Consider the following 14227-nt stretch of genomic DNA (forward strand, 5'->3'; position numbering starts at 1 on the left):
TCATACCTAGAGCCTTCCGGGAGACACACTGACCTCTCACAGTGAAGATGTGCAGAGCAAACATCTTTGTTTTTGTTTGTTTGTTTGTTTTTATGTTTTTAACATTTTTTTAGGTTTTCTCTTTTTTTAAAATTAAATTATAGTTGATTTACAGTGTTGTGCCAATTTCTCCTGTACAGCACAGTGACCCAATCATACATACACACACATTCTTTTTCTCACAGTATCTTCCATCATTTTCTCTCCCAAGAGATTGGATATAGTTCCCTGTGCTATGGACCTCATTGCTCATCCGTTCCAAATGTAATGGTTTGCATCTACTAACCCCAAACTCCTCGTCCATCCCACTCCCTCCCTCCTCTCCCTTGGCAACCACAAGTCTGCTCTTTATGTCTGTGAGCCTGTTTCTGTTTTGTAGATAGGTTCATTTGCGCCATATTTTAGATTCTGCATATGTGATGTCATATAGTGTTTGTCTTTCTTTTTCTGATTTCCTTCACTTAGTACTATAATCTCTAGGTTGCACCCATGTTGCTGTAAATGGCATTATGTTGTTCTTTTTTATGTCTGAGTGGTATTCCACTGTGTGTGTGTATTATATATCACACAGCTTCTTAATCCATTCATCTGTCAATGGACATTTAGGTTGTTTCCATATCTTGGCTATTGTGAATAGTGCTGCTATGAACACAGGGGTGCATGTATCCTTTTGAATTGTAATTTTATCCAGATACATGCCCAGGAATGAGATTTCTGGGTCATATGGAGGCTGCCTTCCAAACCCACAGGATCAGCAGGAGTCTGACTGTAGCCCAGGTGGCCTGTGGAAGCCAGAGGAGACCTTACAGAAAGCAAGGCTCCTTTGCTGCCTCCATTTTTTAATTTTCTCTTCTGCTCAAAGTTAATTGCAGAAATCAAACGAATCCGTACAGATATTTATTTATGTTCCAGAGATATTTATTGCCACTTTATGAATTATGGCCAAAAATGGAAAACAACCCTAAATTTCTAACAATGAGGGACTGGTTAAATCAACTATGGTATATCCATGCAATGTTTTACCATGTGGCCATTGTAAACGATGGAGAAAAGAATATATACTGAGATGGTACAATGGTCTTGATTTCTATTTTTGGGGGGGGCACACTAGTGGCATATGGAGGTTCCCAGGCTAGGGGTCCAATCAGAGCTGTAGCCGCCGGCCTACACCACAGCCACAGCAACACAGGATCCAAGCCGTATCTACAACCTATACCACAGCTCATGGCAACGCTGGATCCTTAACCCACAGATCGAGGCCAGGGATCGAACCCACAACCTCATGGTTCCTAGTCAGGTTCGTTAACCACTGAGCCACAATGGGAACTTTGGTCTTGATTTCTAAATGCTAGAACTATGCATGACTTTCTGCTTCTTTCAGCTTATATGCATCTCCTACCTTTTCTGTAGTGCATGTACATGTTTTAATAAAAAGGAATTCTATTTTTAAAAATCAGCAACATTTTTTTTTCTGTATTTTGAGGTCCAAACGCTCTGGGATCCAATATCATTTAAAGGCATTATAAATTGAGAAAATGCTTAAAGCATAATTTACCTAAGGAATCAAGTGTATGGATCTGACCAGCTCAAAGCTATAATTTCAACGTGTTCCTGGAGACACGGTAAAGCCTCAAGAGTAAAATTTAAGCTGTGGCATCATGCATCAAATCCCCTGACACACAGGTTTCATTTAGGCAAGGTTGTTCAGATATCATAATTTTTGTTACTGAACTTGTAATTTAACAAATTGTTTTCTCTTTCTCAAGTCGGGCATTTAATAGTTACAAATAGAACATGAAACAGTAGACTTTTTTTTTAACCTCCCACACAATTATTAGTTACTGTGTATCATCTATGGTCATTGGTCGCACTAACCCAGCAATGCACACACAAGTATAACAGTTTTGTTCAGGTTATCATTCTGAAAATAAATTTGATTTAAAAGTTATGTTGATTGGAGTCCCCGTCATGGCGCAGTGGTTAACGAATCCGACTAGGAACCATGAGGTTGCGGGTTCGATCCCTGCCCTTGCTCAGTGGGTTTAACCATCCGGCGTTGCCGTGAGCTGTGGTGTAGGTTGCAGACAAGGCTCGGATCCCACGTTGCTGTGGCTGTGGTGTAGGCTGGTGGCTACAGCTCCGATTGGACCCCTAGCCTGGGAACCTCCATATGCCGCAGGAATGGCCCTAGAAAAGGCAAAAAGACAAAAAAAAAAAAAAAAAGTAATGTTGATCAGCAACATGGAATATAATTTATATAAATGTAGTTGGAAAATGTCTTTTTAGAATTTGTGTATATTTGCTCTTATAAGCTTGAGCAAAATGTTTTTCTCGGTTTTGCCATGAACACTTCTCCTCTGGTTGTCAATGGAGACCTTACTCGCATCTCTGATGATTGATTCCCAAGCAGGCAGAACCACTCTAGCTGCCTGATGGATTCTTTTTTTTTTTTTTTTTTTTTTTTTTTTTGTCTTTTGTCTTTTTGTCTTTTGTTGTTGTTGTTGTTATTGCTATTTCTTGGGCCGCTCCTGTGGCATATGGAGGTTCCCAGGCTAGGGGTTGAATCGGAGCTGTAGCCACCGGCCTACGCCAGAACCACCGCAACGCGGGATCCGAGCCGCGTCTGCAACCTATACCACAGCTCACGGCAACGCCAGATCGTTAACCCACTGAGCAAGGGCAGGGACCGAACGCGCAACCTCATGCTTCCTAGTCGGATTCGTTAACCACTGCGCCACGACGGGAACTCCCTGATGGATTCTTTAGAAACAGAGGCCAACACCTCTCATGCTTTCTCTTACTTTGAATGTTTACCCCTTTTTTTTATCTTTTATTCTTCCACACCTCCCATGTAAACTTCATTTTTCTCTTCCCCCTTGGTTGATGGTGTTTGCCAGTGGAACATACAGGTTTTTGCTTAGTATTTGGGGTCATTCAGGACTGCCAACGGCTATGATTTTCATTGACCCTTGCTCTATGAAAATCCTTTTGTGAAGGTACATAAAGAGAGTTTGGGGAGAAAGAGAAAAAGGGCACAAGCCCAGAACTTTGGGTATGATTTCTACAAAAAGAAGAGAACAATACAGCATGGGAAATCTACTCAATAGTTTGTATAACCTATATGAGAAAAAAGAATGGATATATTCATATGTATGACTGATTTACTTTGCTGTACTCCTGAAACTAAGACAACACTGTAAGTCAACTATACTCCAGCAAAATTAAGTCTAAAAACATAATCTATTCCCTAGAGAAAACAGACAAAAGAATGGATGGATAAGAAGGGAATACAAAGATACAGCGACATGTGCGTGCACATGCACACACACACACAAATACGTACAATCATATCATATACACTAAAATATTGTTTTAGCAACGTTTTGCATATACAAGAGAATCTGTGTGAGGCAATGGCAAGTTAGCTACAGAGCATAAAAACAAAGCCCCACGAGCCCGCTCCATGGAAACCTGAGCGCTGGCCGTGCCATCGTTTCCAGTCTTCCCATTCCCTACTTTGCCCCCTCGATGTAACCGCTATTTTAAATTCGAAGATGGTCATCCTCTCCATTCTCATTTGTTCGTCCTTATTGCTTAAGCCCATTACACGTGTCCCATATGAGTAGACTGTTTGATTCTGAATTTTATAAAACTGAAATCTAACTAGAAAAAAATAAAAAGAAACCAGTGAAAGGGCCAGGGGAGTATGTTTCTCTAAGACCTCACTCACATGGTGATGTTGTTCCCAGACGCCCAAAGAGATTTTCACTACTTCCCCTTCGTTGCGGAAGGGCAGGCTTAAAAGCGTGCTAATATCAGAAGTGTCGGAACAAGCATCATAAAAACCACTCTTTCTCACTGGAAAGGGAACATCAATTTCAGATTGGCAATTAAAAAAAATTATTACTTTAATTTCAGAGATGTCAGAATAAGCTTCATAAATATTCTTTCTTGTTGGGAAGGGGCATTTTATAAAGTGGAAACTCTGGGGTGGCCCAACTGAATATGCCCTGTAAAGAAACTATAGAGAATTTTAAAATAATGAGCAGATCTTACCTTCCAAGGGCCTGAGTTAATCCCTGGGATCCAGGGAGGCAGTTTTGGGGAAGTTGTATTAACACTTAAAAGCCACCTGGGTACCATATAATACGAGGAAGTAGCTGAGCTAATGGTACTTTTGAAAAGCATTTTACTTACTCTTTGGGTGTGAAGCTTCAACATAAGGAAACTCTGGCTCGGATATTTGCGGTTTTATAGTTGCCATCTGCAAGAAAGTCAAGGTGAAATATAGGCTTTATATAAAAATCCTCTTTACATGTCAACGTGCTTAATGGAGTCCTAATTGCAGTTAGGGAAACTGAGGTCTCTCTGAATAGATTTCAACTTGCCAGTCAGAGACAAGTACTGTGTGATATCACTTATATGTGGAATCTAAAAAGTTAAACATAAAAGAGAGTAGGACAGTGGTTATCAGGGAATGGGGTGGGAGGGATGAAGACTGTGGTAACTGAGGTTACAAATTTGTAACAAATAAGGAAGAAGCCCTGGAGATCTAATACACAGCATAGTGAATGCAGACAATAATACTGTGCTATATTATGTAATGTGATAAACATCACTGTATTGGCAATCATATTGCAAGATACAAGTGTATCAAAGTAACACACCTGTACACCTTAAACTTTTATAATGTGATGTGTCAAATGTATTCATTAAAAAAGACTTCACACAAATACCTTAAAAAAAAAAAAAAGCTTGAAAGCGTTTCTCATTTTGTTCACCTGTTCTGAATGTTTGTTAATTCCTTAACTCCAGATATTTGGATAACTCGACTTTATTTAAACAGCACTTTGCAATTTAAAACATAGCCCCGTTTGCAGCATGATACAATTTTGGCTCCAGAAATGAATGTAGTCTTGAAAATACCCTCCATCCCATAAACCCTTCCACTAAAGTGTAAGAAGCATATCTTTTTCTCTAATTCCTGGCCTCGTTTCAGGTTGTGAACATTTCCAAACACCTGCATGAATATCAGCAAGATCCAAATCTGCTTAAGGGGACTGCATGTTTTTGTCTTAAAAAAAAAATCATGTTTTTACACCAAACAGTGATCCAAAGATCTGCTTCAGATATCATATATTCTTTCCAAAAAGGTCTTTCCTTCTTCTTTTCAAGGAATGATTAGGAAAAGATTGTGTGGTGAGCCTGATCGCAGAGCTCACGTTCATGCTGAAAGGAAAGAAGGTTTTGGCTAGCCCAGCTTAGTGGGAGGGATGAGGAAAGGGGAAAGTGGTTTTGGAACTGTTTGTAAGGGTGGGCCCATCTAACTTAATCTGATCTTGATCGTGTTCCATCAGACCGTCTCAAGAAGTTGGGAAAACTCCAAGGAGAACTGGAGTTGGAGGTCCAAAGGTTAGTGACATTTGAAAAGACCCAACTCTTTCACTTTTAATACTTACATTGTGTGATATTTACAATGTTGGTGAAGATTCTTGAGCATATTTGGAGTTCCATGAATATATAGTGTTGTTTTGAATATTACTCCTGTTAAACTGGGTCTTTTTAGACATCATAACAAACATGTCATTTTCTCCAAACTTGATGCTATTGGTTGACCATCAGTAGACCTGCACCCTAAATTTCCTCTCCAGAATTGGTGACAAATGCGTGTGAATCCTTTGCTCCCTCTTGTCTGACCCACTTAATCACCAAAGGCTTATATTTGCAAGAGGGAGTTGTGTATTTTGAAGTGAGACCTTGGACAAAGGTACTTAACTTTCCCGAATGTCAACATCTTCATCTGTTACATAAGAATAACTAATCATAATGTCTACCTCATAGATTTCTTCTAAATATTACATGAAAGAACGCAATGTAAAGCATTTAGCCCTGTTCTGGAATCAAGGAAGAATTTAAATATTCCGAAGAAAGTAGTAACTAACATTTATTAAGTGCTTATTATTTGCCGGGAAAGGTTCTAATCACTTTATGCATATTAATTCATTTCATACCATTATTACGTCATTTTACAAATGAGAGAATTAAGCCACTTATTAGACAGAAATTTATAAGATTAATAAATAATACTGCTTTCTTCTTTTCCCAGATTGGAAAAAAATTGAGAGATAGAGTAAGGCAGATGAAACTTTACATGGTATTTTTATTATTGATATAGTCAGTCAGAGACAATGACTTCAGACCTGCAGCCTGGCTAGTATTTTTTCCCAGAAGACAACTTTTCCTCCCACCTCTAAACACACTGGACAATTTCCGGTCTCCTTGGGAAGAGCAAGCAGGTTATTTCCTGCAGAAAAGAGAGCCGTCACAAGACTTCTCTCAGCAGGAAGTCAGGTCTGAATAAAGAGAAGGCAAACCTGAGCTGAGCACACCAGTTCCTTCCCTCAACTCCTCTGTCACACCATCCGCTCTCCTGTCAGGGGAATAAGGAGGAGAACCCAGGCTTTATTCTTTTTTTTTTTTTCCCCCGGGCTTTATTCTAATAAAAGCCCCACAGTATGAAGAATGGAAGCTCGGGTCTAAGAGGCTATCCAACTATCATCCCTGTCATCATTATTGTCCTTATTAAGATTCAATTTCTTTTACTTTCTTTTTTAAATAGCAAACCCACAGCACATGGACGTTTCCAGGCTGGGGGTCAAATTGGCGCTGTAGCTGCTGGCCTATGCCAAAGCCACAGCAACACCAGATCCAAGCTGTGTCTTCCACCTACACTGCAGCTCATGACAATGCTGGATCCGTAACCCACTAGGCAGGGCCAGGGATCGAACCCATGTCCTCTTGAATACTAGTTGGGTTTATTACCACTGAGCCACAACGGAAACTCCCAAGATTCATTTTCTTAAATAGATAGTAGAGTTTCAAAAATCTCTATTTCTACCAATTTGAGTAATTTGTATTTTTCTAGGAGCTTATTTATTTCATATAAATTTTCAACTTGGTTGGCATAAAGATGTTTATATAACCTCATTATCTTATGAATGTCTGTGAGATCATACAAAACTCCTTTATTTACTTCTTAATAAGGATAACTTATGTCCTCTCTTAATTCTTCTTGATCAGGGATTTGTACATATTCTTGGTCTTTTAAAAATTTATTTTTAAAATATTAGCTTTGTTGAATCTATTATATAGTACATATTTATCTTCTAATTCACTGATTTCTGTTCGTGTCTTTATTACTTCCTTCCTTCTACTTTATTTGGCTTTAACAGATCTAATTTTCTGAGACGGACACTTTCATCATTGAATTTTCAGCCTTTCTTTTCTACTCCATTTAAAAGCATAAATGTCTCTCTAGAATGGCTTCAGCTACAGACTACAAATTTTGATACACAGTATTCTCATTGTCATTCATTCGAAATATTTTTAAATTTTTTATTGTTATTTCCCCAATACATTTTTTGAGGATTAATTATATTTCTACTCATTTTAAGATGAGTTTCTGCAGTGAAACACCATTTTTTTGATTATTTTGAATTGTGAATTTAGGGTACATGCTTTTTTTCCAATGGCCACTTTAATATAATCATTTAATATATAAATACCAAAGATCATACATATATTTTTTCCTTTTTCTTTTTTGTTATTTCTCCAATACAATTTTTTTTCTACTGTACAGCATGGTGACACAGTTACACATACATGTATACATTCTTTTTTCTCACATTATCAGACTCCATCATAAGTGACTAGACATAGTCCCCAGTGCTACACAGCAGGATCTCATTGCTAATCCATTCCAAAGGCAATGGTTAACCCCAAGCTCCCCATCCACCCCTCTCCCTTCCCCTCCCCTTTGTCAACCACAAATCCATTATCCAAGTCCATGATTTTCTTTTCTGTGGAAAGGTTCATTTGGCCATATATTAGATTCCAGATATAAGTGATAGCATATGGCATTTGGCTTTCTCTTTCTGACTTACTTCACTCAGTATGAGAGTCTCTAGTTCCATCCATGTTGCTGCAAATGGCATTATGTCTTTCTCTTTTATGGCTGAGTAGTATTCCATTGTGTATATATTACCACATCTTCCGAATCCAATCATCTGTCAATGGACATTTGGGTTGTTTCCATGTCTTGGCTATTGTGAATAGAGCTGCAATGAACATGCAGGTGCATGTGTCTTTTTCAAGGAAAGTTTTGTCCGGATAGATGCCCAAGAGTGAGAATACTGAGTCATATGATAGTTCTATGTATAGATTTCTAAGGTACCTCCATACTGTTCTCCATAGTAGTTGTACCAGCTTACATTCCCACCAGCAGGGCAGGAGGGTTCCCTTTTCTCCACACCCCCTGCAGCACTTGTTATTTGTGGACTTATTAATGATGGCCATTCTGACTGGTATGAGGTGGTATCTCGTGGTAGTTTTGATCTTCATTTCTCTAATAATCAGGGATGTTGAGCATTTTTTCATGTGCTTTTTGGCCATCTGTACATCTTCCTTGGAAAAATGTCTGTTCAGGTCTTTTGCCCATTTTTCCATTGGGTTGTTGGCTTTTTTGCTGTTGAGTTGTATAAGTTGCTTGTATATGCTAGAGATGAAGCCCTTATCCATTGCATCATTTGACACTATTTTCTCCCATTCTGTAAGTTGTCTATTGGTTTTCTTTTTGGTTTCCTTTGTTGTGCAAAAGCTTGTCTGTTTGATTAGGTCCCATTGGTTTATTTTTGCTCAGTTCAAAATATTTGTTAATTTTCATTTATCTCATTTTCTTTCTTTTATATATTTCTACCGTAATTTCTTTTTTCTTTCCCTTTTTTTTTTTTTTTTTTTTTTTGGCTTTTTAGGGTCACACTCACAGCATATGGAAGTTCCTAGGCTAGGAACCGGAGCCAAGCTGTCAGCCTACACCACAGTCACAGCAACACCAGATCCTTAACCCAGTGAGCAAGGCCAGGGATTGAACCTGCGTCCTCATGGTTCCCAGTCAGATTCGTTTCCGATGTGTCATGATGGGAACTCATATTTCTACCATAATTTCAGTGTAGTCAAAGAACATGAAGGCTCTGATTGATTTCACTCACTCAACGTTTTTCAAAGGAGCTACAGCTCAGCATATTATTTTGGTTGATATTTTCTTTAGACATTAGGTCAAGTTTGTTAATCATGAGGGACAGATCTACTCTGTTTTAATGACTACCTGTTTGTTAAAAGCTCCATTTCTTCTGGTTGCTTTATCTGTCTTTCTAATTCTGTTGATTTTTTCCTTATATGCTTTGGGGCTATCTTATTAGAAACATATAAAGCTAGAATTATTATACTCTTAATGAACTATCTTACTTTATGAAATGTTTTTCTTCTTCTAGTAACGCATTTTTTCCTCAGAGTCTACATTTTTGATACAACTATCCCAGTTTTCTTTTGGTTAACATTTGTAAGATATAAATATGTACTTTTTTCATCTCTTTATTTTTAGCTTTTCTAAGTTCCTATGTAAATGTTGTATTTTGTGTCCCAGACATGAATATTCATAGGGATATAGGTATGGGTTAATATACAGATATAAAGACAGATCTATATCTACAAACTTATCTATGTTTACATTCATATTATTATTATTTTAATATTATATTATAATTTATATATGTAAATATCTATTTAACAAACTAGTGTCACAACATACATGATAGTCTATAACCTGGTCTTCTCCACTTAATATATATTATAAAGTCTCTACCTGTGGATGCCATGTTATTTTTTCAATATTTTATTAAGAAAAGTTTCAGCTGAATAACAAAGTTAAAAGAACTGTATACAACACTTGTATATCCATCGCCTAGATTCTACCACCATCATTTTACCAACATTTTACTAAATTTGCTTTAACACTTGCCTGTCCATCTATTCATCCATCCATCCATCCATCCATCCATCCATCCAGCTGAATCCATATCTATTTCATCTATTTCTACACCTGGAAAAGGGTATGTACACTGTAAAAACTTATTTTTATCTTTAGGTAGGACTGAATGAAGGAGTTAAGAGGTATAGAATTTTTATTTGTATATTTTATATATGTCTGTATCATTTAGATATTATAAAGTAAACAAGCATAACTTCTGAAAGAAAAAAATAAAGATAGATGTATTTGAAAAATAAAATATATCCTCAGACCTGATCCTTAGATATCATATGAAGCTAGATCTAATATCAGCCTCTTTTTCCATCAGCCCATCAATCCTCTCTCCATGTGCATCCTGCAGGCATTTCTTGAACCCATTCCCCATCTTATTCCACTGACTGCTCATAAGCCCCACGTGAATTAGGTACAGTCATTAACCCCATGTGAGAAAGAAGAAAACAGGAGGCACTCAGAAAGTAAATTTCCCCCCAAATCACCCAGTGGTGAAGAGCAGACAGGCTTAGAGCCCAGAGTCTGATTCAAGTCTGAACTTCTCACTATGTATTATGCATCTACATCCAACACACACCAAACAAATAAAAAAGCAAAAACAAAAACCTCATTAGTTTCTCATTTAAAGTGAATCAATTCAAAGAAGACACAAAGTGTCCGTTAGGAGCCAGACCAGGGAAGCGGCCAGCACTCTAAACACAAAAATGGACAAGATACATCCCCTGGCTGGAAGAAGTTTTCAGTCTATTGAGAAAAACAGGGTATTTTGAAACCATCTGACAAGGTTTGAAACTGTCTGCCCTGATAGGGGTAATCACAGAGCATTTGGGGAGCATGTGGTAAGTGCACTTAGACCCACTTAGGGGAGTGGGGAGGGATGGGATTGTCTGGAAAGATTTCCTGGAAAAACTAATACCTAAAGCGGAGACCCAGAGACAGGAGGCATTAAGTACTCTGCCAGATGCTTTAGGACACGGCATAGAACAGGTGAGGAGGTACAAACCAGGGCCAACGGCAGGAAAAGGACATGCCAGCCAAGGGATCAAGGAGTCCAAGGTCAGTAGAGTTCACGACCCACCTTGGCTTAATGTCACTGCAAGAGCTGTATTTCTAAAACACAGATCTGATCATGTCATTCTTCCATAAAAGCCTCTAACGTTCCCTGCTCCCTACAGAGAAATAACCCAACTCCCAGGCAGACATGCAATGCCCTTCATAACCCGCTCAGCTTATTTGCTGTACTTCTACTCCAGCCACATCCTAGCTCCTGCTTTTCCCTCTGCTGAAATACCCCTTCTCCTCTCTCTTCTCCGTGGAGTTCTACCTATTTTTCAAAGGCCACCTAAATGGCACTTTCTCCTTGAGCGTCTAGATGAAATTAAATGTTTCTTCATCGTTGTTCGCATATCTTTCTGCATGCCCTGACACCGATGCTATTATGTTATTATTTTTTGTGTATATGTTTATCTTGTCTGATGGATGCTGAGCTCCTGGACCTCTGTGCACATTTCTCCCCTAGGTCCAGTGAGTTGGCTGGCCCTCCATACGTCTCCAACAAATACTTTAGTAATTGAATGGATCTGAATTCTAATTTTGCCAATCATGGATGCAATATTTCTAATTTCAGATTTTTCCTGTAAATTATAGTTAAAATTGTCCATTTGCACAGCTCAGTTTTTGGTTCAAGAAATCTCAATCATTCAATTTCTTGGTAAGGAATTGTTTATAAAAAATTAAGTGGGGTCAAGGTCAAGTTGTACACTTGGCTAGAGTGGAATAACTGCAGGAGAAATGATGAGAAGAGCTTTGAAGGATAACAAGTCAGCAAACACCCTCTCTGCAGTTTTGATTCCTGGGCACTGATGCAGGAAGCGAAAGGTCCCTGCTGAGTGTTCCCCTTTAGATTAAGAGATTATGCACAGCCCATCTGCCAATTGGCAGCTCAGGGAATGGAACCCAGGAATCTGTATTTGTAACAATTCCCAATCCTTGCCCCAAACACATTGTCACTCAGTTCCTGCTCTCTCCCAGTGACTTGTATCCAAAGTAGCGTTCCAGAACCATGGCTCATAATCTTCTCTGGCAGTAGACTCAGTCAACAATTTTACAGTTAAGTTGCCCTTTCCCGGGAGGTATAATCAAAAGCCTCTATTATTGAACAGCATGAGGGATTCCACCCATGGTGTCTAGGTGAGATCAGGTAACTGATAAATACATAGAAGGGCCAGTAATAACTTTGACATGATGATAATTATAAAGGGTTTGACTAGTTCCAGTGGGAAACACTGTAATCAGGAGCCAGAGAATTTGAAAAGCCATTTCGTGCTAATTAATTACGCAATTCCAGGTCGATGTATTAGGAGATACGACTATTTTAAAGTCAAGATCCTGATGGCCTCGCATATCCTTTTTACATGAGCATTAGACGTAGTAGTTAATAATCATTACCAGAAGCAACATGACACTAACCTTAAACATCTGTCTTCACAAGGAAGATGGCAAATGTCACCATATGTTACACATGGTTGTTATTATTCCAAATCCTATTATTACTACAAACGCACAGACCACGAGTTAAATCATGTTCACAAAATTGAAAACCAAAGTGCGGAAAAAAACAAACATTTAAGACACATACACAACCGTTTTACAACTTCTCTGTGTAGGCAGAGAAAGGACAATTAAAACGGTCTCCGTTTGACATCTATTTAATAAGACTAGTTTGTGGCGGAGCAGCCCGATGGTTAGAGCTTGGTGAATATAGTAAGAATAATCAATCAATTATAGCACCATTGATTACCGTCTATGTGCCCACTCGAGCGGTGCCCGAGCTTTCTACACGTTGTCTCTGGTCTTCAACATAACCCTCCAAAGAAACCACTCCAGTGTTTACACTTGAATACATTGTGTGAGGGCGACTGTCTAAAGTCACACACTAGTTAGTGAAAACACTAGTTTCCAAACCCAGGACGGTCTAAACTCAGAGTTCATACTCTTTTTATTTTAGATGATAAACGGCACGAGAGCAGAACATTTATCTGTTTTTATTCCCTGTTCAATTCCCAGAGATGGAACAGAATGTGGTATAATGTAGGTGCAAAATAAATAAAAGAATAACATGTTGCCCGGATAAGGAATTTCATCCTTATATTTCCCTGACCCAAATCTTTAATCCTATACTTTGATGGTATCCTGACCCAATCAAAACTAATTTAATCATGACAGGCAAAAATATAATAATAAAATTTTCCGATTAATCCAAAAGAGGGCAAGAACAGATCCAAAAAATAAATAAATAAATAAAAATAAAAGGAAACAGGGGACAAATAGAGTTTTTTTTTTTTTTTTTTTTTTTTAGGGCCACATGTGAGGCACATGGAAGTTCCTGGACTAGGGGCTGAATTAGAGCTGCAGCTGTCGGCCTACACCACAGCCACAGCCATGCCAGATTAGAGCTGTGTCTTTGACCCACACTGCAGCACATGGCAATGCCAGGTCCTTAACCGACTGAGCAAGACCAGGGATTGAACCTGAATCCTCGTGGATACTAGTTGGGTTCTTAACCTGCTGAGCCACAACTAGAAGTCCATAAGATGGAAATTTTAAACTCAGTGTACCAGCAATTACATTCAGTATTTAGTAAATGAACTAATCCAAGTAAACGATAAAGATCGTTAGACTGGTTTTAAAATTATAGTCATATTATTCACAAATTCTTAAAAGTCTTCCCTTTTAATATCCACTTTATGGGTGAAAAAATGGAGACTTCAGAGAGTGAAGAAACTTGCCAAAATGACATAGCGGGTAAATAGTGGAGTCAGGATAAGAACCCCAGTTGTCCAGCCCAGAATCCTCCCCTGTGCCCACTGAATACAACTCAGCAAAGGGAAGATACTTCTGAGCTTGGCGAGAACGTGTGCCTGCAACTTCAGGGGCAGAGCTAGACTTTGGCTAGGCCTAGTAAATGTAAAGTTGAACCCCACATCATGCCTAAAAGCTCTGAGACTGGCTAGGATTCTGAGCAGTGTTAACGAAACAACCGATGTTAGAAACCACAATTTGTAATGGAATCAATACACAAAAATATATGATATACGCCAGCAGTCCCTGGCTGTCCTGGTTAAAAGTAGATAAAAGATGATGGTTGATGTATCTGGGGTTTGCATTCTGCTGGAAAGTGGAAGAAGACACAATGGACAAGGGAGATGGGGGCCTGGGAGAGAGGTTTCCACCTTGGGGTCTTGGCTGAAGAGGGAGGCTGCAAAGTCAGAGGAAGATGTACCTGAGAGAGCAAGGAGACGTACAGGGACC

The 14227-nt window shown here is 38.7% G+C and overlaps 1 protein-coding gene across 2 annotated transcripts in view; it reads right to left on the reverse strand.

Annotated features, from left to right (window-relative positions):
- Positions 1-14227, reverse strand: part of FOXO1 (forkhead box O1) — a 689450-nt gene that overhangs the window by 148377 nt on the left and 526846 nt on the right. For both annotated transcript variants that reach the window (XR_014818871.1, XR_014818872.1), the window contains one exon: positions 4237-4303. The gene's annotated coding sequence lies outside the window, so the exon portion shown is untranslated. The remainder of the gene's footprint in view (positions 1-4236; positions 4304-14227) is intronic.

The sequence above is a fragment of the Sus scrofa genome, chromosome 11 (assembly GCF_054392235.1).
Source record: "Sus scrofa isolate SSC_HxYL_T2T_F1_AM1 chromosome 11, Sscrofa_HxYL_maternal_Yorkshire_Landrace_v2.0, whole genome shotgun sequence".
NCBI lineage: Eukaryota > Metazoa > Chordata > Mammalia > Artiodactyla > Suidae > Sus > Sus scrofa.